Consider the following 24,703-nt stretch of genomic DNA (forward strand, 5'->3'; position numbering starts at 1 on the left):
CTGACAGTAAATTTACATTAGAACCTAATAGAAGCACATTTGCGCGAGTCCCACCAGAGTCGACCTTTGTGAGTCGGAGACCGTCTTCCTCACAAATACTTTTTGCGTGAGGGCCTTTGCAAAATTATGTTCACTTTTCAAAGAAAGCATGTATGAAGGCATTCAAAGGTTGTGGGTTCGAGTCCCACCAGAGTCGACCTTTGTGAGTCGGAGATCGTCTTCCTCACAAAGCAAAAATCCTTTTTTCGTGAGGGCCTTTGCAAAATTGTGTTCACTTTTTACAGAAAGCATGTATGAAGGCATTCAAAGGTTGTGGGATCGAGTCCCACCAGAGTCGACCTTTGTGAGTCGGAGACCGTCTTCCTCACAAATCCTTTTTGCGCGAGGGCCTTTGCAAAATTATGTTCACTCATCGAAAGTCTTGGTTGCTTTCCGTCTTCAAACTAAGGACAAATGAAGCAATTCAAAGACTGTGGATTGAAATCTCACAGAAGCACAATTTTAGTTTGTCAATTTTAGTTTTCAAAGGTTGTGGATTTGAGTCCCACCAGAGTCGACCTTTGTGAGTCGGAGACCGTCTTCCTCACAAAGCAAAAATATTTATTGCGTGAGGGCCTTGTGGGATCGAGTCCCACCAGAGTCGACCTTCGTGAGTCGGAGACCGTCATCCTCACAAATCTTTTTTGCGCGAGGGCCTTTGCAAAATTATGTTCAGTCATCGAAAGTCTTGGTTGCTTTCCGTCTTCAAGCTAAGGTGGCAGCCACAGCAAGGGCTCTGTGGCGCAAAGGATAGCGCGTTGGATTTCTAAGAAAGCATGTATGAAGGCATTCAAAGGTTGTGGGTTCGGGTCCCACCAGAGTCGACCTTTGTGAGTCGGAGACCGTCTTCCTCACAAATCCTTTTTGCGCGAGGGCCTTTGCAAAATTGTGTTCACTCATCGAAAGTCTTGGTCAGAGACCGTCTTCCTCACAAATACTTTTTGCGTGAGGGCCTTTGCAAAATTATGTTCACTTTTCAAAGAAAGCATGTATGAAGGCATTCAAAGGTTGTGGGTTCGAGTCCCACCAGAGTCAACCTTTGTGAGTCGGAGACCGTCTTCCTCACAAATCCTTTTTGCGCGAGGGCCTTTGCAAAATTATGTTCACTCATCGAAAGTCTTGGTTGCTTTCCGTCCTCAAGCTAAGGACAAATGAAGCAGTTCAAAACTGTGGATTGAAATCTCACAGAAGCACAATTTTAGTTTAAAGAATCTGACAGTAAATTTGAAAAAGTCATCGAAAGTCTTTGTTGCTTTCCGTCTTCAAGCTAAGGTGGTAGCCACAGCAAGGGCTCTGTGGCGCAACGGATAGCGCGTTGGACTTCTAAGAAAGCATGTAAGAAGGCATTCAAAGGTTGTGGGTTCGAGTCCCACCAGAGTCGACCTTTGTGAGTCGGAGACCGTCTTCCTCACAAATTCTTTTTGCGTGAGGGCCTTTGCAAAATTATGTTCACTCATCGAAAGTCTTGGTTGCTTTCCGTCTTCAAGCTAAGGACAAATGAAGCAATTCAAAGACTGTGGATTGAAATCTCACAGAAGCACAATTTTAGTTTGACAATTTTAGTTTTAGTTTGGCGCGTTGGACTTATAAGTAAAGCATGTATGAAAGCATTCAAAGGTTGTAGGTTCAAGTCCCACCAGAGTCGACCTTTGTGATTCAGAGACCGTCTTCCTCACGAAGCAAAAATCCTTTTTGCGCGACGGCCTTTGCAAAATTGTGTTCACTCATCGAAAGTCTTTGTTGCTTTCCGTCTTCAAGCTAAGGACAAATGAAGCAGTTCAAAGACTGTGGATTGAAATCTCACAGAAGCACAATTTTAGTTTGACGAATCTGACAGTAAATTTACATTAGAACCTAATAGAAGCACATTTGCGCGAGTCCCACCAGAGTCGACCTTTGTGAGTCGGAGACCGTCATCCTCACAAATCGTTTTTGCGTGAGGGCCTTTGCAAAATTATGTTCACTTTTCAAAGAAAGCATGTATGAAGGCATTCAAAGGTTGTGGGTTCGAGTCCCACCAGAGTCAACCTTTGTGAGTCGGAGATCGTCTTCCTCACAAAGCAAAAATCCTTTTTTCGTGAGGGCCTTTGCAAAATTGTGTTCACTTTTTACAGATAGCATGTATGAAGGCATTCAAAGGTTGTGGGATCGAGTCCCACCAAAGTCGACCTTTGTGAGTCGGAGATCGTCTTCCTCACAAAGCAAAAATCCTTTTTTCGTGAGGGCCTTTGCAAAATTGTGTTCACTTTTTACAGAAAGCATGTATGAAGGCATTCAAAGGTTGTGGGATCGAGTCCCACCAGAGTCGACCTTTGTGAGTCGGAGACCGTCTTCCTCACAAATCCTTTTTGCGCGAGGGCCTTTGCAAAATTATGTTCACTCATCGAAAGTCTTGGTTGCTTTCCGTCTTCAAACTAAGGACAAATGAAGCAATTCAAAGACTGTGGATTGAAATCTCACAGAAGCACAATTTTAGTTTGTCAATTTTAGTTTTCAAAGGTTGTGGATTTGAGTCCCACCAGAGTCGTCCTTTGTGAGTCGGAGACCGTCTTCCTCACAAAGCAAAAATATTTATTGCGTGAGGGCCTTGTGGGATCGAGTCCCACCAGAGTCGACCTTCGTGAGTCGGAGACCGTCATCCTCACAAATCTTTTTTGCGCGAGGGCCTTTGCAAAATTATGTTCAGTCATCGAAAGTCTTGGTTGCTTTCCGTCTTCAAGCTAAGGTGGCAGCCACAGCAAGGGCTCTGTGGCGCAAAGGATAGCGCGTTGGATTTCTAAGAAAGCATGTATGAAGGCATTCAAAGGTTGTGGGTTCGGGTCCCACCAGAGTCGACCTTTGTGAGTCGGAGACCGTCTTCCTCACAAATCCTTTTTGCGCGAGGGCCTTTGCAAAATTGTGTTCACTCATCGAAAGTCTTGGTCAGAGACCGTCTTCCTCACAAATACTTTTTGCGTGAGGGCCTTTGCAAAATTATGTTCACTTTTCAAAGAAAGCATGTATGAAGGCATTCAAAGGTTGTGGGTTCGAGTCCCACCAGAGTCAACCTTTGTGAGTCGGAGATCGTCTTCCTCACAAAGCAAAAATCCTTTTTTCGTGAGGGCCTTTGCAAAATTGTGTTCACTTTTTACAGATAGCATGTATGAAGGCATTCAAAGGTTGTGGGATCGAGTCCCACCAGAGTCGACCTTTGTGAGTCGGAGACCGTCTTCCTCACAAATCCTTTTTGCGCGAGGGCCTTTGCAAAATTATGTTCACTCATCGAAAGTCTTGGTTGCTTTCCGTCTTCAAGCTAAGGACAAATGAAGCAGTTCAAAACTGTGGATTGAAATCTCACAGAAGCACAATTTTAGTTTAAAGAATCTGACAGTAAATTTGAAAAAGTCATCGAAAGTCTTTGTTGCTTTCCGTCTTCAAGCTAAGGTGGTAGCCACAGCAAGGGCTCTGTGGCGCAACGGATAGCGCGTTGGACTTCTAAGAAAGCATGTAAGAAGGCATTCAAAGGTTGTGGGTTCGAGTCCCACCAGAGTCGACCTTTGTGAGTCGGAGACCGTCTTCCTCACAAATCCTTTTTGCGCGAGGGCCTTTGCAAAATTATGTTCACTCATCGAAAGTCTTGGGTGCTTTCCGTCTTCAAGCTAAGGTGGTAGCCACAGCAAGGGCTCTGTGGCGCAACGGATAGCGCATTGGACTTCTAAGAAAGCATGTATGAAGGCATTCAAAGGTTGTGGGTTCGAGTCCCTCCAGAGTCGACCTTTGTGAGTCGGAGACCGTCTTCCTCACAAAGCAAAAATATTTATTGCGTGAGGGCCTTGTGGGTTCGAGTCCCACCAGAGTCGACCTTTGTGAGTCGGAGACCGTCTTCCTCACAAATCCTTTTTGCGCAAGGGCCTTTGCAAAATTATGTTCACTCATCGAAAGTCTTGGTTGCTTTCCGTCTTCAAGCTAAGGACAAATGAAGCAGTTAAAAGACTGTGGATTGAAATCTCACAGAAGCACAATTTTAGTTTGACAATTTTAGTTTTAGTTTGGCGCGTTGGACTTCTAAGTGAAGCACGTATGAAGGCATTCAAAGGTTATGGGTTCGAGTCCCACCATAGTCGACCTTTGTGATTCAAAGACCGTCTTCCTCACGAAGCAAAAATTCTTTTTGCGCGACGGCCTTTGCAAAATTATGTTCACTCATCGAAAGTCTTTGTTGCTTTCCGTCTTCAAGCTAAGGACAAATGAAGCATTTAAAAGACTGTGGATTGAAATCTCACAGAAACACAATTTTAGTTTGACAATTTTACTTTTAGTTTGGCGCGTTGGACTTCTAAGTAAAGCACGTATGAAGGCATTCAAAGGTTGTGGGTTCGTGAGGGCCTTTGCAAAATTATGTTCACTTTTTACAGAAAGCATGTATGAAAGCATTCAAAGGTTGTGGGATCGAGTCCCAACAGAGTTGACCTTTGTGAGTCGGAGACCGTCTTCCTCACAAATCCTTTTTGCGCGAGGGCCTTTGCAAAATTATGTTCACTCATCGAAAGTCTTGGTTGCTTTCCGTCTTCAAGCTAAGGTGGTAGCCACAGCAAGGGCTCTGTGGCGCAACGGATGGCGCGTTGGACTTCTAAGAAAGCATGTATGAAGGCATTCAAAGGTTGTGGGTTCGAGTCCCACCAGAGTCGACCTTTGTGAGTCGGAGACAGTCTTCCTCACAAAGCAAAAATATTTATTGCGTGAGGGCCTTGTGGGTTCGAGTCCCACCAGAGTCGACCTTTGTTAGTAGTAGACCGTCTTCCTCACAAATCCTTTTTGCGCGAGGGCCTTTGCAAAATTATGTTCACTCATCGAAAGTCTTGGTTGCTGTCCGTCTTCAAGCTAAGGACAAATGAAGCATTTAAAAGACTGTGGATTGAAATCTCACAGAAGCACAATTTTAGTTTGACAATTTTAGTTTTAGTTTGGCGCGTTGGACTTCTAAGTAAAGCACGTATGAAGGCATTCAAAGGTTGTGGGTTCGAGTCCCACCATAGTCGACCTTTGTGATTCAAAGACCGTCTTCCTCACGAAGCAAAAATTCATTTTGCGCGACGGCCTTTGCAAAATTGTGTTCACTCATCGAAAGTCTTTGTTGCTTTCTGTCTTCAAGCTAAGGTAACCACAGCAAGGCCTCTGTGGCGCAAAGGATAGCGCGTTGGACTTCTAAGAAAGCATGTATGAAGGCATTCAAAGGTTGTGGATTTGAGTCCCACCAGAGTCGACCTTTGTGAGTCGGAGATCGTCTTCCTCACAAAGCAAAAATCCTTTTTTCGTGAGGGCCTTTGCAAAATTGTGTTCACTTTTTACAGAAAGCATGTATGAAGGCATTCAAAGGTTGTAGGTTCGAGTCCCACCAGAGTCGACCTTTGTGAGTCGGAGACCGTCTTCCTCACAAATCCCTTTTGCGCGAGGGCCTTTGCAAAATTATGTTCACTCATCGAAAGTCTTGGTTGCTTTCCGTCTTCAAGCTAAGGTGGTAGCCACAGCAAGGGCTCTGTGGCGCAACGGATAGTGCGTTGGACTTCTAAGAAAGCATGTATGAAGGCATTCAAAGGTTGTGGGTTCGAGTCCCACCAGAGTCGACCTTTGTGAGTCGGAGACCGTCTTCCTCACAAATACTTTTTGCGTGAGGGCCTTTGCAAAATTATGTTCACTTTTCAAAGAAAGCATGTATGAAGGCATTCAAAGGTTGTGGGTTCGAGTCCCACCAGAGTCGACCTTTGTGAGTCGGAGATCGTCTTCCTCACAAAGCAAAAATCCTTTTTTCGTGAGGGCCTTTGCAAAATTGTGTTCACTTTTTACAGATAGCATGTATGAAGGCATTCAAAGGTTGTGGGATCGAGTCCCACCAGAGTCGACCTTTGTGAGTCGGAGACCGTCTTCCTCACAAATCCTTTTTGCGCGAGGGCCTTTGCAAAATTATGTTCACTCATGGAAAGTCTTGGTTGCTTTCCGTCTTCAAGCTAAGGACAAATGAAGCAGTTCAAAACTGTGGATTGAAATCTCACAGAAGCACAATTTTAGTTTGACGAATCTGACAGTAAATTTACATTAGAACCTAATAGAAGCACATTTGCGCGAGTCCCACCAGAGTCGACCTTTGTGAGTCGGAGACCGTCATCCTCACAAATCGTTTTTGCGTGAGGGCCTTTGCAAAATTATGTTCACTTTTCAAAGAAAGCATGTATGAAGGCATTCAAAGGTTGTGGGTTCGAGTCCCACCAGAGTCGACCTTTGTGAGTCGGAGATCGTCTTCCTCACAAAGCAAAAATCCTTTTTTCGTGAGGGCCTTTGCAAAATTGTGTTCACTTTTTACAGATAGCATGTATGAAGGCATTCAAAGGTTGTGGGATCGAGTCCCACCAAAGTCGACCTTTGTGAGTCGGAGATCGTCTTCCTCACAAAGCAAAAATCCTTTTTTCGTGAGGGCCTTTGCAAAATTGTGTTCACTTTTTACAGAAAGCATGTATGAAGGCATTCAAAGGTTGTGGGATCGAGTCCCACCAGAGTCGACCTTTGTGAGTCGGAGACCGTCTTCCTCACAAATCCTTTTTGCGCGAGGGCCTTTGCAAAATTATGTTCACTCATCGAAAGTCTTGGTTGCTTTCCGTCTACAAGCTAAGGACAAATGAAGCAGTTCAAAACTGTGGATTGAGATCTCACAGAAGCACAATTTTAGTTTAAAGAATCTGACAGTAAATTTGAAAAAGTCATCGAAAGTCTTTGTTGCTTTCCGTCTTCAAGCTAAGGTGGTAGCCACAGCAAGGGCTCTGTGGCGCAACGGATAGCGCGTTGGACTTCTAAGAAAGCATGTAAGAAGGCATTCAAAGGTTGTGGGTTCGAGTCCCACCAGAGTCGACCTTTGTGAGTCGGAGACCGTCTTCCTCACAAATACTTTTTGCGTGAGGGCCTTTGCAAAATTATGTTCACTTTTCAAAGAAAGCATGTATGAAGGCATTCAAAGGTTGTGGGTTCGAGTCCCACCAGAGTCGACCTTTGTGAGTCGGAGATCGTCTTCCTCACAAAGCAAAAATCCTTTTTTCGTGAGGGCCTTTGCAAAATTGTGTTCACTTTTTACAGAAAGCATGTATGAAGGCATTCAAAGGTTGTGGGATCGAGTCCCACCAGAGTCGACCTTTGTGAGTCGGAGACCGTCTTCCTCACAAATCCTTTTTGCGCGAGGGCCTTTGCAAAATTATGTTCACTCATCGAAAGTCTTGGTTGCTTTCCGTCTTCAAGCTAAGGACAAATGAAGCAATTCAAAGACTGTGGATTGAAATCTCACAGAAGCACAATTTTAGTTTGACAATTTTAGTTTTCAAAGGTTGTGGATTTGAGTCCCACCAGAGTTGACCTTTGTGAGTCGGAGACCGTCTTCCTCACAAAGCAAAAATATTTATTGCGTGAGGGCCTTGTGGGATCGAGTCCCACCAGAGTCGACCTTCGTGAGTCGGAGACCGTCATCCTCACAAATCTTTTTTGCGCGAGGGCCTTTGCAAAATTATGTTCAGTCATCGAAAGTCTTGGTTGCTTTCCGTCTTCAAGCTAAGGTGGCAGCCACAGCAAGGGCTCTGTGGCGCAAAGGATAGCGCGTTGGATTTCTAAGAAAGCATGTATGAAGGCATTCAAAGGTTGTGGGTTCGAGTCCCTCCAGAGTCGACCTTTGTGAGTCGGAGACCGTCTTCCTCACAAATCCCTTTTGCGCGAGGGCCTTTGCAAAATTGTGTTCACTCATCGAAAGTCTTGGTCAGAGACCGTCTTCCTCACAAATCCTTTTTGCGTGAGGGCCTTTGCAAAATTATGTTCACTTTTCACAGAAAGCCTGTATGAAGGCATTTAAAGGTTGTGGAATCGAGTCCCACCAGAGTCGACCTTTGTGAGTCGGAGACCGTCTTCCTCACAAATCCTTTTTGCGCGAGGGCCTTTGCAAAATTGTGTTCACTCATAGAAAGTCATAGAAGGGCTCTGTGGCGCAACGGATAGCGCGTTGGACTTCTAAGAAAGCATGTATGAAGGCATTCAAAGGTTGTGGGTTCGAGTCCCTCCAGAGTCGACCTTTGTGAGTCGGAGACCGTCTTCCTCACAAATCCCTTTTGCGCGAGGGCCTTTGCAAAATTATGTTCACTCATCGAAAGTCTTGGTTGCTTTCCGTCTTCAAGCTAAGGTGGTAGCCACAGCAAGGGCTCTGTGGCGCAACGGATAGTGCGTTGGACTTCTAAGAAAGCATGTATGAAGACATTCAAAGGTTGTGGGTTCGAGTCCCACCAGAGTCGACCTTTGTGAGTCGGAGACCGTCTTCCTCACAAATACTTTTTGCGTGAGGGCCTTTGCAAAATTATGTTCACTTTTCAAAGAAAGCATGTATGAAGGCATTCAAAGGTTGTGGGTTCGAGTCCCACCAGAGTCAACCTTTGTGAGTCGGAGATCGTCTTCCTCACAAAGCAAAAATCCTTTTTTCGTGAGGGCCTTTGCAAAATTGTGTTCACTTTTTACAGATAGCATGTATGAAGGCATTCAAAGGTTGTGGGATCGAGTCCCACCAGAGTCGACCTTTGTGAGTCGGAGACCGTCTTCCTCACAAATACTTTTTGCGTGAGGGCCTTTGCAAAATTATGTTCACTTTTCAAAGAAAGCATGTATGAAGGCATTCAAAGGTTGTGGGTTCGAGTCCCACCAGAGTCGACCTTTGTGAGTCGGAGATCGTCTTCCTCACAAAGCAAAAATCCTTTTTTCGTGAGGGCCTTTGCAAAATTGTGTTCACTTTTTAAAGAAAGCATGTATGAAGGCATTCAAAGGTTGTGGGTTCGAGTCCCACCATTTGCAAAATTGTGTTCACTCATCGAAAGTCTTGGTCAGAGACCGTCTTCCTCACAAATCCTTTTGCGTGAGGGCATTTGCAAAATTATGTTCACTTTTCACAGAAAGCATGTATGAAGGCATTTAAAGGTTGTGGAATCGAGTCCCACCAGAGTCGACCTTTGTGAGTCGGAGACCGTCTTCCTCACAAATCCTTTTTGCGCGAGGGCCTTTGCAAAATTGTGTTCACTCATCGAAAGTCTTGGTTGCTTTCCGTCTTCAAGCTAAGGTGGTAGCCACAGCAAGGGCTCTGTGGCGCAATGGATATCGCGTTGGATTTCTAAGAAAGCATGTATGAAGGCATTCAAAGGTTGTGGGTTTGGGTCCCACCAGAGTCGACCTTTGTGAGTCGGAGACCGTCTTCCTCACAAATCCTTTTTGCGCGAGGGCCTTTGCAAAATTGTGTTCACTCATCGAACGTATTGGTTGCTTTCAGTCTTCAAGCTAAGGACAAATGAAGCAGTTCAAAGACTGTGGATTGAAATCTCACAGAAGCACAATTTTAGTTTGACGAATCTGACAGTAAATTTACATTAGAACCTAATAGAAGCACATTTGCGCGAGTCCCACCAGAGTCGACCTTTGTGAGTCGGAGACCGTCTTCCTCACAAATACTTTTTGCGTGAGGGCCTTTGCAAAATTATGTTCACTTTTCAAAGAAAGCATGTATGAAGGCATTCAAAGGTTGTGGGTTCGAGTCCCACCAGAGTCGACCTTTGTGAGTCGGAGATCGTCTTCCTCACAAAGCAAAAATCCTTTTTTCGTGAGGGCCTTTGCAAAATTGTGTTCACTTTTTACAGAAAGCATGTATGAAGGCATTCAAAGGTTGTGGGATCGAGTCCCACCAGAGTCGACCTTTGTGAGTCGGAGACCGTCTTCCTCACAAATCCTTTTTGCGCGAGGGCCTTTGCAAAATTATGTTCACTCATCGAAAGTCTTGGTTGCTTTCCGTCTTCAAACTAAGGACAAATGAAGCAATTCAAAGACTGTGGATTGAAATCTCACAGAAGCACAATTTTAGTTTGTCAATTTTAGTTTTCAAAGGTTGTGGATTTGAGTCCCACCAGAGTCGACCTTTGTGAGTCGGAGACCGTCTTCCTCACAAAGCAAAAATATCAGTCATCGAAAGTCTTGGTTGCTTTCCGTCTTCAAGCTAAGGTGGCAGCCACAGCAAGGGCTCTGTGGCGCAAAGGATAGCGCGTTGGATTTCTAAGAAAGCATGTATGAAGGCATTCAAAGGTTGTGGGTTCGGGTCCCACCAGAGTCGACCTTTGTGAGTCGGAGACCGTCTTCCTCACAAATCCTTTTTGCGCGAGGGCCTTTGCAAAATTGTGTTCACTCATCGAAAGTCTTGGTCAGAGACCGTCTTCCTCACAAATACTTTTTGCGTGAGGGCCTTTGCAAAATTATGTTCACTTTTCAAAGAAAGCATGTATGAAGGCATTCAAAGGTTGTGGGTTCGAGTCCCACCAGAGTCAACCTTTGTGAGTCGGAGATCGTCTTCCTCACAAAGCAAAAATCCTTTTTTCGTGAGGGCCTTTGCAAAATTGTGTTCACTTTTTACAGATAGCATGTATGAAGGCATTCAAAGGTTGTGGGATCGAGTCCCACCAGAGTCGACCTTTGTGAGTCGGAGACCGTCTTCCTCACAAATCCTTTTTGCGCGAGGGCCTTTGCAAAATTATGTTCACTCATCGAAAGTCTTGGTTGCTTTCCGTCTTCAAGCTAAGGACAAATGAAGCAGTTCAAAACTGTGGATTGAAATCTCACAGAAGCACAATTTTAGTTTAAAGAATCTGACAGTAAATTTGAAAAAGTCATCGAAAGTCTTTGTTGCTTTCCGTCTTCAAGCTAAGGTGGTAGCCACAGCAAGGGCTCTGTGGCGCAACGGATAGCGCGTTGGACTTCTAAGAAAGCATGTAAGAAGGCATTCAAAGGTTGTGGGTTCGAGTCCCACCAGAGTCGACCTTTGTGAGTCGGAGACCGTCTTCCTCACAAATTCTTTTTGCGTGAGGGCCTTTGCAAAATTATGTTCACTCATCGAAAGTCTTGGTTGCTTTCCGTCTTCAAGCTAAGGACAAATGAAGCAATTCAAAGACTGTGGATTGAAATCTCACAGAAGCACAATTTTAGTTTGACAATTTTAGTTTTAGTTTGGCGCGTTGGACTTATAAGTAAAGCATGTATGAAAGCATTCAAAGGTTGTAGGTTCAAGTCCCACCAGAGTCGACCTTTGTGATTCAGAGACCGTCTTCCTCACGAAGCAAAAATCCTTTTTGCGCGACGGCCTTTGCAAAATTGTGTTCACTCATCGAAAGTCTTTGTTGCTTTCCGTCTTCAAGCTAAGGACAAATGAAGCAGTTCAAAGACTGTGGATTGAAATCTCACAGAAGCACAATTTTAGTTTGACGAATCTGACAGTAAATTTACATTAGAACCTAATAGAAGCACATTTGCGCGAGTCCCACCAGAGTCGACCTTTGTGAGTCGGAGACCGTCATCCTCACAAATCGTTTTTGCGTGAGGGCCTTTGCAAAATTATGTTCACTTTTCAAAGAAAGCATGTATGAAGGCATTCAAAGGTTGTGGGTTCGAGTCCCACCAGAGTCGACCTTTGTGAGTCGGAGATCGTCTTCCTCACAAAGCAAAAATCCTTTTTTCGTGAGGGCCTTTGCAAAATTGTGTTCACTTTTTACAGAAAGCATGTATGAAGGCATTCAAAGGTTGTGGGATCGAGTCCCACCAGAGTCGACCTTTGTGAGTCGGAGACCGTCTTCCTCACAAATCCTTTTTGCGCGAGGGCCTTTGCAAAATTATGTTCACTCATCGAAAGTCTTGGTTGCTTTCCGTCTTCAAACTAAGGACAAATGAAGCAATTCAAAGACTGTGGATTGAAATCTCACAGAAGCACAATTTTAGTTTGTCAATTTTAGTTTTCAAAGGTTGTGGATTTGAGTCCCACCAGAGTCGACCTTTGTGAGTCGGAGACCGTCTTCCTCACAAAGCAAAAATATCAGTCATCGAAAGTCTTGGTTGCTTTCCGTCTTCAAGCTAAGGTGGCAGCCACAGCAAGGGCTCTGTGGCGCAAAGGATAGCGCGTTGGATTTCTAAGAAAGCATGTATGAAGGCATTCAAAGGTTGTGGGTTCGGGTCCCACCAGAGTCGACCTTTGTGAGTCGGAGACCGTCTTCCTCACAAATCCTTTTTGCGCGAGGGCCTTTGCAAAATTGTGTTCACTCATCGAAAGTCTTGGTCAGAGACCGTCTTCCTCACAAATACTTTTTGCGTGAGGGCCTTTGCAAAATTATGTTCACTTTTCAAAGAAAGCATGTATGAAGGCATTCAAAGGTTGTGGGTTCGAGTCCCACCAGAGTCAACCTTTGTGAGTCGGAGATCGTCTTCCTCACAAAGCAAAAATCCTTTTTTCGTGAGGGCCTTTGCAAAATTGTGTTCACTTTTTACAGATAGCATGTATGAAGGCATTCAAAGGTTGTGGGATCGAGTCCCACCAGAGTCGACCTTTGTGAGTCGGAGACCGTCTTCCTCACAAATCCTTTTTGCGCGAGGGCCTTTGCAAAATTATGTTCACTCATCGAAAGTCTTGGTTGCTTTCCGTCTTCAAGCTAAGGACAAATGAAGCAGTTCAAAACTGTGGATTGAAATCTCACAGAAGCACAATTTTAGTTTAAAGAATCTGACAGTAAATTTGAAAAAGTCATCGAAAGTCTTTGTTGCTTTCCGTCTTCAAGCTAAGGTGGTAGCCACAGCAAGGGCTCTGTGGCGCAACGGATAGCGCGTTGGACTTCTAAGAAAGCATGTAAGAAGGCATTCAAAGGTTGTGGGTTCGAGTCCCACCAGAGTCGACCTTTGTGAGTCGGAGACCGTCTTCCTCACAAATTCTTTTTGCGTGAGGGCCTTTGCAAAATTATGTTCACTCATCGAAAGTCTTGGTTGCTTTCCGTCTTCAAGCTAAGGACAAATGAAGCAATTCAAAGACTGTGGATTGAAATCTCACAGAAGCACAATTTTAGTTTGACAATTTTAGTTTTAGTTTGGCGCGTTGGACTTATAAGTAAAGCATGTATGAAAGCATTCAAAGGTTGTAGGTTCAAGTCCCACCAGAGTCGACCTTTGTGATTCAGAGACCGTCTTCCTCACGAAGCAAAAATCCTTTTTGCGCGACGGCCTTTGCAAAATTGTGTTCACTCATCGAAAGTCTTTGTTGCTTTCCGTCTTCAAGCTAAGGACAAATGAAGCAGTTCAAAGACTGTGGATTGAAATCTCACAGAAGCACAATTTTAGTTTGACGAATCTGACAGTAAATTTACATTAGAACCTAATAGAAGCACATTTGCGCGAGTCCCACCAGAGTCGACCTTTGTGAGTCGGAGACCGTCATCCTCACAAATCGTTTTTGCGTGAGGGCCTTTGCAAAATTATGTTCACTTTTCAAAGAAAGCATGTATGAAGGCATTCAAAGGTTGTGGGTTCGAGTCCCACCAGAGTCGACCTTTGTGAGTCGGAGATCGTCTTCCTCACAAAGCAAAAATCCTTTTTTCGTGAGGGCCTTTGCAAAATTGTGTTCACTTTTTACAGATAGCATGTATGAAGGCATTCAAAGGTTGTGGGATCGAGTCCCACCAAAGTCGACCTTTGTGAGTCGGAGATCGTCTTCCTCACAAAGCAAAAATCCTTTTTTCGTGAGGGCCTTTGCAAAATTGTGTTCACTTTTTACAGAAAGCATGTATGAAGGCATTCAAAGGTTGTGGGATCGAGTCCCACCAGAGTCGACCTTTGTGAGTCGGAGACCGTCTTCCTCACAAATCCTTTTTGCGCGAGGGCCTTTGCAAAATTATGTTCACTCATCGAAAGTCTTGGTTGCTTTCCGTCTTCAAGCTAAGGACAAATGAAGCAGTTCAAAACTGTGGATTGAAATCTCACAGAAGCACAATTTTAGTTTAAAGAATCTGACAGTAAATTTGAAAAAGTCATCGAAAGTCTTTGTTGCTTTCCGTCTTCAAGCTAAGGTGGTAGCCACAGCAAGGGCTCTGTGGCGCAACGGATAGCGCGTTGGACTTCTAAGAAAGCATGTAAGAAGGCATTCAAAGGTTGTGGGTTCGAGTCCCACCAGAGTCGACCTTTGTGAGTCGGAGACCGTCTTCCTCACAAATACTTTTTGCGTGAGGGCCTTTGCAAAATTATGTTCACTTTTCAAAGAAAGCATGTATGAAGGCATTCAAAGGTTGTGGGTTCGAGTCCCACCAGAGTCGACCTTTGTGAGTCGGAGATCGTCTTCCTCACAAAGCAAAAATCCTTTTTTCGTGAGGGCCTTTGCAAAATTGTGTTCACTTTTTACAGAAAGCATGTATGAAGGCATTCAAAGGTTGTGGGATCGAGTCCCACCAGAGTCGACCTTTGTGAGTCGGAGACCGTCTTCCTCACAAATCCTTTTTGCGCGAGGGCCTTTGCAAAATTATGTTCACTCATCGAAAGTCTTGGTTGCTTTCCGTCTTCAAGCTAAGGACAAATGAAGCAATTCAAAGACTGTGGATTGAAATCTCACAGAAGCACAATTTTAGTTTGACAATTTTAGTTTTCAAAGGTTGTGGATTTGAGTCCCACCAGAGTCGACCTTTGTGAGTCGGAGACCGTCTTCCTCACAAAGCAAAAATATTTATTGCGTGAGGGCCTTGTGGTATCGAGTCCCACCAGAGTCGACCTTCGTGAGTCGGAGACCGTCATCCTCACAAATTTTTTTTGCGCGAGGGCCTTTGCAAAATTATGTTCACTCATCGAAAGTCTTGGTCAGAGACCGTCTTCCTCACAAATCCTTTTTGCGTGAGGGCCTTTGCAAAATTATGTTCACTTTTCACAGAAAGCATGTATGAAGGCATTTAAAGGTTGTGGAATCGAGTCCCACCAGAGTCGACCTTTGTGAGTCGGAGATCGTCTTCCTCACAAAGCAAAAATCCTTTTTTCGTGAGGGCCTTTGCAAAATTGTGTTCACTTTTTAAAGAAAGCATGTATGAAGGCATTCAAAGGTTGTGGGTTCGAGTCCCACCATTTGCAAAATTGTGTTCACTCATCGAAAGTCTTGGTCAGAGACCGTCTTCCTCACAAATCCTTTTGCGTGAGGGCATTTGCAAAATTATGTTCACTTTTCACAGAAAGCATGTATGAAGGCATTTAAAGGTTGTGGAATCGAGTCCCACCAGAGTCGACCTTTGTGAGTCGGAGACCGTCTTCCTCACAAATCCTTTTTGCGCGAGGGCCTTTGCAAAATTGTGTTCACTCATCGAAAGTCTTGGTTGCTTTCCGTCTTCAAGCTAAGGTGGTAGCCACAGCAAGGGCTCTGTGGCGCAATGGATATCGCGTTGGATTTCTAAGAAAGCATGTATGAAGGCATTCAAAGGTTGTGGGTTTGGGTCCCACCAGAGTCGACCTTTGTGAGTCGGAGACCGTCTTCCTCACAAATCCTTTTTGCGCGAGGGCCTTTGCAAAATTGTGTTCACTCATCGAACGTATTGGTTGCTTTCAGTCTTCAAGCTAAGGACAAATGAAGCAGTTCAAAGACTGTGGATTGAAATCTCACAGAAGCACAATTTTAGTTTGACGAATCTGACAGTAAATTTACATTAGAACCTAATAGAAGCACATTTGCGCGAGTCCCACCAGAGTCGACCTTTGTGAGTCGGAGACCGTCTTCCTCACAAATACTTTTTGCGTGAGGGCCTTTGCAAAATTATGTTCACTTTTCAAAGAAAGCATGTATGAAGGCATTCAAAGGTTGTGGGTTCGAGTCCCACCAGAGTCGACCTTTGTGAGTCGGAGATCGTCTTCCTCACAAAGCAAAAATCCTTTTTTCGTGAGGGCCTTTGCAAAATTGTGTTCACTTTTTACAGAAAGCATGTATGAAGGCATTCAAAGGTTGTGGGATCGAGTCCCACCAGAGTCGACCTTTGTGAGTCGGAGACCGTCTTCCTCACAAATCCTTTTTGCGCGAGGGCCTTTGCAAAATTATGTTCACTCATCGAAAGTCTTGGTTGCTTTCCGTCTTCAAACTAAGGACAAATGAAGCAATTCAAAGACTGTGGATTGAAATCTCACAGAAGCACAATTTTAGTTTGTCAATTTTAGTTTTCAAAGGTTGTGGATTTGAGTCCCACCAGAGTCGACCTTTGTGAGTCGGAGACCGTCTTCCTCACAAAGCAAAAATATTTATTGCGTGAGGGCCTTGTGGGATCGAGTCCCACCAGAGTCGACCTTCGTGAGTCGGAGACCGTCATCCTCACAAATCTTTTTTGCGCGAGGGCCTTTGCAAAATTATGTTCAGTCATCGAAAGTCTTGGTTGCTTTCCGTCTTCAAGCTAAGGTGGCAGCCACAGCAAGGGCTCTGTGGCGCAAAGGATAGCGCGTTGGATTTCTAAGAAAGCATGTATGAAGGCATTCAAAGGTTGTGGGTTCGGGTCCCACCAGAGTCGACCTTTGTGAGTCGGAGACCGTCTTCCTCACAAATCCTTTTTGCGCGAGGGCCTTTGCAAAATTGTGTTCACTCATCGAAAGTCTTGGTCAGAGACCGTCTTCCTCACAAATACTTTTTGCGTGAGGGCCTTTGCAAAATTATGTTCACTTTTCAAAGAAAGCATGTATGAAGGCATTCAAAGGTTGTGGGTTCGAGTCCCACCAGAGTCAACCTTTGTGAGTCGGAGATCGTCTTCCTCACAAAGCAAAAATCCTTTTTTCGTGAGGGCCTTTGCAAAATTGTGTTCACTTTTTACAGATAGCATGTATGAAGGCATTCAAAGGTTGTGGGATCGAGTCCCACCAGAGTCGACCTTTGTGAGTCGGAGACCGTCTTCCTCACAAATCCTTTTTGCGCGAGGGCCTTTGCAAAATTATGTTCACTCATCGAAAGTCTTGGTTGCTTTCCGTCTTCAAGCTAAGGACAAATGAAGCAGTTCAAAACTGTGGATTGAAATCTCACAGAAGCACAATTTTAGTTTAAAGAATCTGACAGTAAATTTGAAAAAGTCATCGAAAGTCTTTGTTGCTTTCCGTCTTCAAGCTAAGGTGGTAGCCACAGCAAGGGCTCTGTGGCGCAACGGATAGCGCGTTGGACTTCTAAGAAAGCATGTAAGAAGGCATTCAAAGGTTGTGGGTTCGAGTCCCACCAGAGTCGACCTTTGTGAGTCGGAGACCGTCTTCCTCACAAATACTTTTTGCGTGAGGGCCTTTGCAAAATTATGTTCACTTTTCAAAGAAAGCATGTATGAAGGCATTCAAAGGTTGTGGGTTCGAGTCCCACCAGAGTCGACCTTTGTGAGTCGGAGATCGTCTTCCTCACAAAGCAAAAATCCTTTTTTCGTGAGGGCCTTTGCAAAATTGTGTTCACTTTTTAAAGAAAGCATGTATGAAGGCATTCAAAGGTTGTGGGTTCGAGTCCCACCATAGTCGACCTTTGTGATTCAAAGACCGTCTTCCTCACGTAGCAAAAATTCTCTTTTGCGCGACGGCCTTTGCAAAATTGTGTTCACTCATCGAAAGTCTTTGTTGCTTTCTGTCTTCAAGCTAAGGTAACCACAGCAAGGGCTCTGTGGCGCAACGGATTGCGCGTAGGACTTCTAAGAAAGCATGTATGAAGGCATTCAAAGGTTGTGGATTTGAGTCCCACCAGAGTCGACCTTTGTGAGTCGGAGATCGTCTTCCTCACAAAGCAAAAATCCTTTTTTCGTGAGGGCCTTTGCAAAATTGTGTTCACTTTTTACAGAAAGCATGTATGAAGGCATTCAAAGGTTGTGGGATCGAGTCCCAACAGAGTTGACCTTTGTGAGTCGGAGACCGTCTTCCTCACAAATCCTTTTTGCGCGAGGGCCTTTGCAAAATTATGTTCACTCATCGAAAGTCTTGGTTGCTTTCCGTCTTCAAGCTAAGGACAAATGAAGCAGTTCAAAACTGTGGATTGAAATCTCACAGAAGCACAATTTTAGTTTAAAGAATCTGACAGTAAATTTGAAAAAGTCATCGAAAGTCTTTGTTGCTTTCCGTCTTCAAGCTAAGGTGGTAGCCACAGCAAGGGCTCTGTGGCGCAACGGATAGCGCGTTGGACTTCTAAGAAAGCATGTAAGAAGGCATTCAAAGGTTGTGGGTTCGAGTCCCACCAGAGTCGACCTTTGTGAGTCGGAGACCGTCTTCCTCACAAATACTTTTTGCGTGAGGGCCTTTGCAAAATTATGTTCACTTTTCAAAGAAAGCATGTATGAAGGCATTCAAAGGTTGTGGGTTCGAGTCCCACCAGAGTCGACCTTTGTGAGTCGGAGATCGTCTTCCTCACAAAGCAAAAATCCTTTTTTCGTGAGGGCCTTTGCAAAATTGTGTTCACTTTTTAAAGAAAGCATGTATGAAGGCATTCAAAGGTTGTGGGTTCGAGTCCCACCAGAGTCGACCTTTGTGATTCAAAGACCGTCTTCCTCACGTAGCAAAAATTCTCTTTTGCGCGACGGCCTTTGCAAAATTGTGTTTACTCATCGAAAGTCTTTGTTGCTTTCTGTCTTCAAGCTAAGGTAACCACAGCAAGGGCTCTGTGGCGCAACGGATAGCGCGTTGGACTTCTAAGAAAGCATGTATGAAGGCATTCAAAGGTTGTGGATTTGAGTCCCACCAGAGTCGACCTTTGTGAGTCGGAGATCGTCTTCCTCACAAAGCAAAAATCCTTTTTTCGTGAGGGCCTTTGCAAAATTGTGTTCACTTTTTACAGAAAGCATGTATGAAGGCATTCAAAGGTTGTGGGATCGAGTCCCAACAGAGTTGACCTTTGTGAGTCGGAGACCGTCTTCCTCACAAATCCTTTTTGCGCGAGGGCCTTTGCAAAATTATGTTCACTCATCGAAAGTCTTGGTTGCTTTCCGTCTTCAAGCTAAGGACAAATGAAGCAGTTCAAAACTGTGGATTGAAATCTCACAGAAGCACAATTTTAGTTTAAAGAATCTGACAGTAAATTTGAAAAAGTCATCGAAAGTCTTTGTTGCTTTCCGTCTTCAAGCTAAGGTGGTAGCCACAGCAAGGGCTCTGTGGTGCAACGGATAGCGCGTTGGACTTCTAAGAAAGCATGTAAGAAGGCATTCAAAGGTTGTGGGTTCGAGTCCCACCAGAGTCGACCTTTGTGAGTCGGAGACCGTCTTCCTCACAAATCCTTTTTGCGCGAGGGCCTTTGCAAAATTATGTTCACTCATCGAAAGTCTTGGTTGCTTTCCGTCTTCAAGCTAAGGACAAATGAAGCAATTCAAAGACTGTGGATTGAAATCTCACAGAAGCACAATTTTAGTTTGACAATTTTAGTTTTAGTTTGGCGCGTTGGACTTATAAGTAAAGCATGTATGAAAGCATTCAAAGGTTGTAGGTTCAAGTCCCACCAGAGTCGACCTTTGTGATTCAGAGACCGTCTTCCTCACGAAGCAAAAATCCTTTTTGCGCGACGGCCTTTGCAAAATTGTGTTCACTCATCGAAAGTCTTTGTTGCTTTCCGTCTTCAAGCTAAGGACAAATGAAGCAGTTCAAAGACTGTGGATTGAAATCTCACAGAAGCACAATTTTAGTTTGACGAATCTGACAGTAAATTTACATTAGAACCTAATAGAAGCACATTTGCGCGAGTCCCACCAGAGTCGACCTTTGTGAGTCGGAGACCGTCTTCCTCACAAATACTTTTTGCGTGAGGGCCTTTGCAAAATTATGTTCACTTTTCAAAGAAAGCATGTATGAAGGCATTCAAAGGTTGTGGGTTCGAGTCCCACCAGAGTCGACCTTTGTGAGTCGGAGATCGTCTTCCTCACAAAGCAAAAATCCTTTTTTCGTGAGGGCCTTTGCAAAATTGTGTTCACTTTTTACAGATAGCATGTATGAAGGCATTCAAAGGTTGTGGGATCGAGTCCCACCAAAGTCGACCTTTGTGAGTCGGAGATCGTCTTCCTCACAAAGCAAAAATCCTTTTTTCGTGAGGGCCTTTGCAAAATTGTGTTCACTTTTTACAGAAAGCATGTATGAAGGCATTCAAAGGTTGTGGGATCGAGTCCCACCAGAGTCGACCTTTGTGAGTCGGAGACCGTCTTCCTCACAAATCCTTTTTGCGCGAGGGCCTTTGCAAAATTATGTTCACTCATCGAAAGTCTTGGTTGCTTTCCGTCTACAAGCTAAGGACAAATGAAGCAGTTCAAAACTGTGGATTGAAATCTCACAGAAGCACAATTTTAGTTTAAAGAATCTGACAGTAAATTTGAAAAAGTCATCGAAAGTCTTTGTTGCTTTCCGTCTTCAAGCTAAGGTGGTAGCCACAGCAAGGGCTCTGTGGCGCAACGGATAGCGCGTTGGACTTCTAAGAAAGCATGTAAGAAGGCATTCAAAGGTTGTGGGTTCGAGTCCCACCAGAGTCGACCTTTGTGAGTCGGAGACCGTCTTCCTCACAAATACTTTTTGCATGAGGGCCTTTGCAAAATTATGTTCACTTTTCAAAGAAAGCATGTATGAAGGCATTCAAAGGTTGTGGGTTCGAGTCCCACCAGAGTCGACCTTTGTGAGTCGGAGATCGTCTTCCTCACAAAGCAAAAATCCTTTTTTCGTGAGGGCCTTTGCAAAATTGTGTTCACTTTTTACAGAAAGCATGTATGAAGGCATTCAAAGGTTGTGGGATCGAGTCCCACCAGAGTCGACCTTTGTGAGTCGGAGACCGTCTTCCTCACAAATCCTTTTTGCGCGAGGGCCTTTGCAAAATTATGTTCACTCATCGAAAGTCTTGGTTGCTTTCCGTCTTCAAGCTAAGGACAAATGAAGCAATTCAAAGACTGTGGATTGAAATCTCACAGAAGCACAATTTTAGTTTGACAATTTTAGTTTTCAAAGGTTGTGGATTTGAGTCCCACCAGAGTCGACCTTTGTGAGTCGGAGACCGTCTTCCTCACAAAGCAAAAATATTTATTGCGTGAGGGCCTTGTGGGATCGAGTCCCACCAGAGTCGACCTTCGTGAGTCGGAGACCGTCATCCTCACAAATCTTTTTTGCGCGAGGGCCTTTGCAAAATTATGTTCAGTTATCGAAAGTCTTGGTTGCTTTCCGTCTTCAAGCTAAGGTGGCAGCCACAGCAAGGGCTCTGTGGCGCAAAGGATAGCGCGTTGGATTTCTAAGAAAGCATGTATGAAGGCATTCAAAGGTTGTGGGTTCGGGTCCCACCAGAGTCGACCTTTGTGAGTCGGAGACCGTCTTCCTCACAAATCCTTTTTGCGCGAGGGCCTTTGCAAAATTGTGTTCACTCATCGAAAGTCTTGGTCAGAGACCGTCTTCCTCACAAATCCTTTTTGCGTGAGGGCCTTTGCAAAATTATGTTCACTTTTCACAGAAAGCATGTATGAAGGCATTTAAAGGTTGTGGAATCGAGTCCCACCAGAGTCGACCTTTGTGAGTCGGAGACCGTCTTCCTCACAAATCCTTTTTGCGCGAGGGCCTTTGCAAAATTGTGTTCACTCATAGAAAGTCATAGAAGGGCTCTGTGGCGCAACGGATAGCGCGTTGGACTTCTAAGAAAGCATGTAAGAAGGCATTCAAAGGTTGTGGGTTCGAGTCCCACCAGAGTCGACCTTTGTGAGTCGGAGACCGTCTTCCTCACAAATACTTTTTGCGTGAGGGCCTTTGCAAAATTATGTTCACTTTTCAAAGAAAGCATGTATGAAGGCATTCAAAGGTTGTGGGTTCGAGTCCCACCAGAGTCGACCTTTGTGAGTCGGAGATCGTCTTCCTCACAAAGCAAAAATCCTTTTTTCGTGAGGGCCTTTGCAAAATTGTGTTCACTTTTTAAAGAAAGCATGTATGAAGGCATTCAAAGGTTGTGGGTTCGAGTCCCACCATAGTCGACCTTTGTGATTCAAAGACCGTCTTCCTCACGAAGCAAAAATTCTCTTTTGCGCGACGGCCTTTGCAAAATTGTGTTCACTCATCGAAAGTCTTTGTTGCTTTCTGTCTTCAAGCTAAGGTAACCACAGCAAGGGCTCTGTGGCACAACGGATAGCGCGTTGGACTTCTAAGAAAGCATGTATGAAGGCATTCAAAGGTTGTGGGTTCGAGTCCCACCAGAGTCGACCTAAGGAGTCGGAGACCGTCTTCCTCACAAATCCTTTTGCGTGAGGGCCTTTGCAAAATTATGTTCACTTTTCACTGAAAGCATGTATGAAGGCATTTAAAGGTTGTGGAATCGAGTCCCACCAGAGTCGACCTTTGTGAGTCGGAGACCGTCTTCCTCACAAAGCAAAAATCCTTTTTTCGTGAGGGCCTTTGCAAAATTGTGTTCACTTTTTACAGAAAGCATGTATGAAGGCATTCAAAGGTTGTGGGATCGAGTCCCACCAGAGTCGACCTTTGTGAGTCGGAGATCGTCTTCCTCACAAAGCAAAAATCCTTTTTTCGTGAGGGCCTTTGCAAAATTGTGTTCACTTTTTACAGAAAGCATGTATGAAGGCATTCAAAGGTTGTGGGTTCGAGTCCCACCAGAGTCGACCTTTGTGAGTCGGAGACCGTCTTCCTCACAAATCCTTTTTGCGCGAGGGCCTTTGCAAAATTGTGTTCACTCATCGAAAGTCTTGGTTGCTTTCCGTCTTCAAGCTAAGGACAAATGAAGCAGTTCAAAACTGTGGATTGAAATCTCACAGAAGCACAATTTTAGTTTAAAGAATCTGACAGTAAATTTGAAAAAGTCATCTAAAGTCTTTGTTGCTTTTCGTCTTCAAGCTAAGGTGGTAGCCACAGCGAGGGCTCTGTGGCGCAACGGATAGCGCGTTGGACTTCTAAGAAAGCATGTATGAAGGCATTCAAAGGTTGTGGGTTCGAGTCCCACCAAAGTCGACCTTCGTGAGTCGGAGATCGTCTTCCTCACAAATCCTTTTTGCGCGAGGGCCTTTGCAAAATTATGTTCACTCATCTAAAGTCTTGGTTGCTTTCCGTCTTCAAGCTAAGGACAAATGAAGCAGTTAAAAGACTGTGGATTGAAATCTCACAGAAGCACAATTTTAGTTTGACAATTTTAGTTTTAGTTTGGCGCGTTGGACTTCTAAGTAAAGCACGTATGAAGGCATTCAAAGGTTGTGGGTTCGAGTCCCACCATAGTCGACCTTTGTGATTCAAAGACCGTCTTCCTCACGAAGCAAAAATTCTTTTTGCGCGACGGCCTTTGCAAAATTGTGTTCACTCATCGAAAGTCGTTGTTGCTTTGTCTTCAAGCTAAGGTAACCACAGCAAGGGCTCTGTGGCGCAACGGATAGCGCGTTGGACTTCTAAGAAAGCATGTATGAAGGCATTCAAAGGTTGTGGATTTGAGTCCCACCAGAGTCGACCTTTGTGAGTCGGAGACAGTCTTCCTCACAAAGCAAAAATATTTATTGCGTGAGGGCCTTGTGGGTTCGAGTCCCACCAGAGTCGACCTTTGTGAGTCGGAGATCGTCTTCCTCACAAAGCAAAAATCCTTTTTTCGTGAGGGCCTTTGCAAAATTGTGTTCACTTTTTACAGAAAGCATGTATGAAGGCATTCAGAAGCACAATTTTAGTTTAAAGAATCTGACAGTAAATTTGAAAAAGTCATCGAAAGTCTTTGTTGCTTTCCGTCTTCAAGCTAAGGACAAAAGAAGCAGTTCAAAGACTGTGGATTGAAATCTCACAGAAGCACAATTTTAGTTTGCAGAGCATGTATGAAGGCATTCAAAGGTTGTGGGTTCGAGTCCCACCAGAGTCGACCTTTGTGAGTCGGAGACCATCTTCCTCACAAAGCAAAAATATTTATTGCGTGAGGGCCTTGTGGGTTCAAGTCCCACCAGAGTCGACCTTTGTGAGTAGTAGACCGTCTTCCTCACAAATCCTTTTTGCGCGAGGGCCTTTGCAAAATTATGTTTACTCATCGAAAGTTTTGGTTGCTTTCCGTCTTCAAGCTAAGGACAATTGAAGCAGTTAAAAGACTGTGGATTTAAATCTCACAGAAGCACAATTTTAGTTTGACAATTTTAGTTTTAGTTTGGCGCGTTGGACTTCTAAGTAAAGCACGTATTAAGGCATTCAAAGGTTGTGGGTTCGAGTCCCACCATAGTCGACCTTTGTGATTCAAAGACCGTCTTCCTCACGAAGCAAAAATTCTTTTTGCGCGACGGCCTTTGCAAAATTGTGTTCACTCATCGAAAGTCTTTGTTGCTTTCTGTCTTCAAGCTAAGGTAACCACAGCAAGGGCTCTGTGGTGCAACGGATAGCGCGTTGGACTTCTAAGAAAGCATGTATGAAGGCATTCAAAGGTTGTGGGTTCGAGTCCCACCAGAGTAGACCTTTGTGAGTCGGAGACAGTCTTCCTCACAAAGCAAAAATATTTATTGCGTGAGGGCCTTGTGGGTTCGAGTCCCACCAGAGTCGACCTTTGTGAGTCGGAGACAGTCTTCCTCACAAATCCTTTTTGCGCGAGGGCCTTTGCAAAATTATGTTCACTCATCGAAAGTCTTGGTTGCTTTCCGTCTTCAAGCTAAGGACAAATGAAGCAGTTAAAAGACTGTGGATTGAAATCTCACAGAAGCACAATTTTAGTTTGACAATTTTAGTTTTAGTTTGGCGCGTTGGACTTCTAAGTAAAGCACGTATGAAGGCATTCAAAGGTTGTGGGTTCGAGTCCCACCATAGTCGACCTTTGTGATTCAAAGACCGTCTTCCTCACGAAGCAAAAATTCTTTTTGCGCGACGGCCTTTGCAAAATTGTGTTCACTCATCGAAAGTCTTTGTT

General features: G+C 44.4%; 25 non-coding genes across 25 annotated transcripts; all 25 read left to right on the forward strand.

Moving 5' to 3' along the window:
* The first annotated feature begins 771 nt into the window (after positions 1 to 771).
* Positions 772 to 1,074, forward strand: trnar-ucu (transfer RNA arginine (anticodon UCU)). The gene is made up of 2 exons: positions 772 to 808; positions 1,039 to 1,074. It is a non-coding gene; the product is annotated as a tRNA-Arg (tRNA).
* A 254-nt stretch (positions 1,075 to 1,328) lies between these two features.
* On the forward strand, positions 1,329 to 1,420 carry trnar-ucu (transfer RNA arginine (anticodon UCU)). Its single transcript is given in 2 exon segments — positions 1,329 to 1,365; positions 1,385 to 1,420. It is a non-coding gene; the product is annotated as a tRNA-Arg (tRNA).
* Positions 1,421 to 2,781: 1,361 nt separating this feature from the next.
* trnar-ucu (transfer RNA arginine (anticodon UCU)) lies at positions 2,782 to 3,084 on the forward strand. The gene is made up of 2 exons: positions 2,782 to 2,818; positions 3,049 to 3,084. It is a non-coding gene; the product is annotated as a tRNA-Arg (tRNA).
* Positions 3,085 to 3,479: 395 nt separating this feature from the next.
* trnar-ucu (transfer RNA arginine (anticodon UCU)) lies at positions 3,480 to 3,571 on the forward strand. Its single transcript is given in 2 exon segments — positions 3,480 to 3,516; positions 3,536 to 3,571. It is a non-coding gene; the product is annotated as a tRNA-Arg (tRNA).
* A 128-nt stretch (positions 3,572 to 3,699) lies between these two features.
* Positions 3,700 to 3,791, forward strand: trnar-ucu (transfer RNA arginine (anticodon UCU)). The gene is given in 2 exon segments: positions 3,700 to 3,736; positions 3,756 to 3,791. It is a non-coding gene; the product is annotated as a tRNA-Arg (tRNA).
* An 823-nt stretch (positions 3,792 to 4,614) lies between these two features.
* trnar-ucu (transfer RNA arginine (anticodon UCU)) lies at positions 4,615 to 4,706 on the forward strand. Its single transcript is given in 2 exon segments — positions 4,615 to 4,651; positions 4,671 to 4,706. It is a non-coding gene; the product is annotated as a tRNA-Arg (tRNA).
* An 844-nt stretch (positions 4,707 to 5,550) lies between these two features.
* trnar-ucu (transfer RNA arginine (anticodon UCU)) lies at positions 5,551 to 5,642 on the forward strand. Its single transcript is given in 2 exon segments — positions 5,551 to 5,587; positions 5,607 to 5,642. It is a non-coding gene; the product is annotated as a tRNA-Arg (tRNA).
* Positions 5,643 to 6,826: 1,184 nt separating this feature from the next.
* Positions 6,827 to 6,918, forward strand: trnar-ucu (transfer RNA arginine (anticodon UCU)). The gene is given in 2 exon segments: positions 6,827 to 6,863; positions 6,883 to 6,918. It is a non-coding gene; the product is annotated as a tRNA-Arg (tRNA).
* A 709-nt stretch (positions 6,919 to 7,627) lies between these two features.
* Positions 7,628 to 7,719, forward strand: trnar-ucu (transfer RNA arginine (anticodon UCU)). Its single transcript is given in 2 exon segments — positions 7,628 to 7,664; positions 7,684 to 7,719. It is a non-coding gene; the product is annotated as a tRNA-Arg (tRNA).
* Positions 7,720 to 8,021: 302 nt separating this feature from the next.
* Positions 8,022 to 8,113, forward strand: trnar-ucu (transfer RNA arginine (anticodon UCU)). The gene is given in 2 exon segments: positions 8,022 to 8,058; positions 8,078 to 8,113. It is a non-coding gene; the product is annotated as a tRNA-Arg (tRNA).
* A 128-nt stretch (positions 8,114 to 8,241) lies between these two features.
* Positions 8,242 to 8,333, forward strand: trnar-ucu (transfer RNA arginine (anticodon UCU)). The gene is given in 2 exon segments: positions 8,242 to 8,278; positions 8,298 to 8,333. It is a non-coding gene; the product is annotated as a tRNA-Arg (tRNA).
* A 1,758-nt stretch (positions 8,334 to 10,091) lies between these two features.
* Positions 10,092 to 10,394, forward strand: trnar-ucu (transfer RNA arginine (anticodon UCU)). Its single transcript has 2 exons — positions 10,092 to 10,128; positions 10,359 to 10,394. It is a non-coding gene; the product is annotated as a tRNA-Arg (tRNA).
* Positions 10,395 to 10,789: 395 nt separating this feature from the next.
* Positions 10,790 to 10,881, forward strand: trnar-ucu (transfer RNA arginine (anticodon UCU)). Its single transcript is given in 2 exon segments — positions 10,790 to 10,826; positions 10,846 to 10,881. It is a non-coding gene; the product is annotated as a tRNA-Arg (tRNA).
* Positions 10,882 to 11,989: 1,108 nt separating this feature from the next.
* trnar-ucu (transfer RNA arginine (anticodon UCU)) lies at positions 11,990 to 12,292 on the forward strand. Its single transcript has 2 exons — positions 11,990 to 12,026; positions 12,257 to 12,292. It is a non-coding gene; the product is annotated as a tRNA-Arg (tRNA).
* Positions 12,293 to 12,687: 395 nt separating this feature from the next.
* On the forward strand, positions 12,688 to 12,779 carry trnar-ucu (transfer RNA arginine (anticodon UCU)). The gene is given in 2 exon segments: positions 12,688 to 12,724; positions 12,744 to 12,779. It is a non-coding gene; the product is annotated as a tRNA-Arg (tRNA).
* A 1,181-nt stretch (positions 12,780 to 13,960) lies between these two features.
* On the forward strand, positions 13,961 to 14,052 carry trnar-ucu (transfer RNA arginine (anticodon UCU)). The gene is given in 2 exon segments: positions 13,961 to 13,997; positions 14,017 to 14,052. It is a non-coding gene; the product is annotated as a tRNA-Arg (tRNA).
* Positions 14,053 to 16,305: 2,253 nt separating this feature from the next.
* trnar-ucu (transfer RNA arginine (anticodon UCU)) lies at positions 16,306 to 16,608 on the forward strand. The gene is made up of 2 exons: positions 16,306 to 16,342; positions 16,573 to 16,608. It is a non-coding gene; the product is annotated as a tRNA-Arg (tRNA).
* A 395-nt stretch (positions 16,609 to 17,003) lies between these two features.
* On the forward strand, positions 17,004 to 17,095 carry trnar-ucu (transfer RNA arginine (anticodon UCU)). The gene is given in 2 exon segments: positions 17,004 to 17,040; positions 17,060 to 17,095. It is a non-coding gene; the product is annotated as a tRNA-Arg (tRNA).
* Positions 17,096 to 17,990: 895 nt separating this feature from the next.
* Positions 17,991 to 18,082, forward strand: trnar-ucu (transfer RNA arginine (anticodon UCU)). Its single transcript is given in 2 exon segments — positions 17,991 to 18,027; positions 18,047 to 18,082. It is a non-coding gene; the product is annotated as a tRNA-Arg (tRNA).
* Positions 18,083 to 18,977: 895 nt separating this feature from the next.
* On the forward strand, positions 18,978 to 19,069 carry trnar-ucu (transfer RNA arginine (anticodon UCU)). Its single transcript is given in 2 exon segments — positions 18,978 to 19,014; positions 19,034 to 19,069. It is a non-coding gene; the product is annotated as a tRNA-Arg (tRNA).
* Positions 19,070 to 20,250: 1,181 nt separating this feature from the next.
* Positions 20,251 to 20,342, forward strand: trnar-ucu (transfer RNA arginine (anticodon UCU)). Its single transcript is given in 2 exon segments — positions 20,251 to 20,287; positions 20,307 to 20,342. It is a non-coding gene; the product is annotated as a tRNA-Arg (tRNA).
* Positions 20,343 to 21,051: 709 nt separating this feature from the next.
* Positions 21,052 to 21,143, forward strand: trnar-ucu (transfer RNA arginine (anticodon UCU)). Its single transcript is given in 2 exon segments — positions 21,052 to 21,088; positions 21,108 to 21,143. It is a non-coding gene; the product is annotated as a tRNA-Arg (tRNA).
* Positions 21,144 to 21,445: 302 nt separating this feature from the next.
* trnar-ucu (transfer RNA arginine (anticodon UCU)) lies at positions 21,446 to 21,537 on the forward strand. The gene is given in 2 exon segments: positions 21,446 to 21,482; positions 21,502 to 21,537. It is a non-coding gene; the product is annotated as a tRNA-Arg (tRNA).
* Positions 21,538 to 21,945: 408 nt separating this feature from the next.
* Positions 21,946 to 22,037, forward strand: trnar-ucu (transfer RNA arginine (anticodon UCU)). Its single transcript is given in 2 exon segments — positions 21,946 to 21,982; positions 22,002 to 22,037. It is a non-coding gene; the product is annotated as a tRNA-Arg (tRNA).
* Positions 22,038 to 22,705: 668 nt separating this feature from the next.
* On the forward strand, positions 22,706 to 22,797 carry trnar-ucu (transfer RNA arginine (anticodon UCU)). Its single transcript is given in 2 exon segments — positions 22,706 to 22,742; positions 22,762 to 22,797. It is a non-coding gene; the product is annotated as a tRNA-Arg (tRNA).
* The last annotated feature ends 1,906 nt before the right edge of the window (positions 22,798 to 24,703 follow it).

Source organism: Channa argus, chromosome 6, assembly GCF_033026475.1.
Source record: "Channa argus isolate prfri chromosome 6, Channa argus male v1.0, whole genome shotgun sequence".
NCBI classification, from domain to species: Eukaryota; Metazoa; Chordata; class Actinopteri; order Anabantiformes; family Channidae; genus Channa; species Channa argus.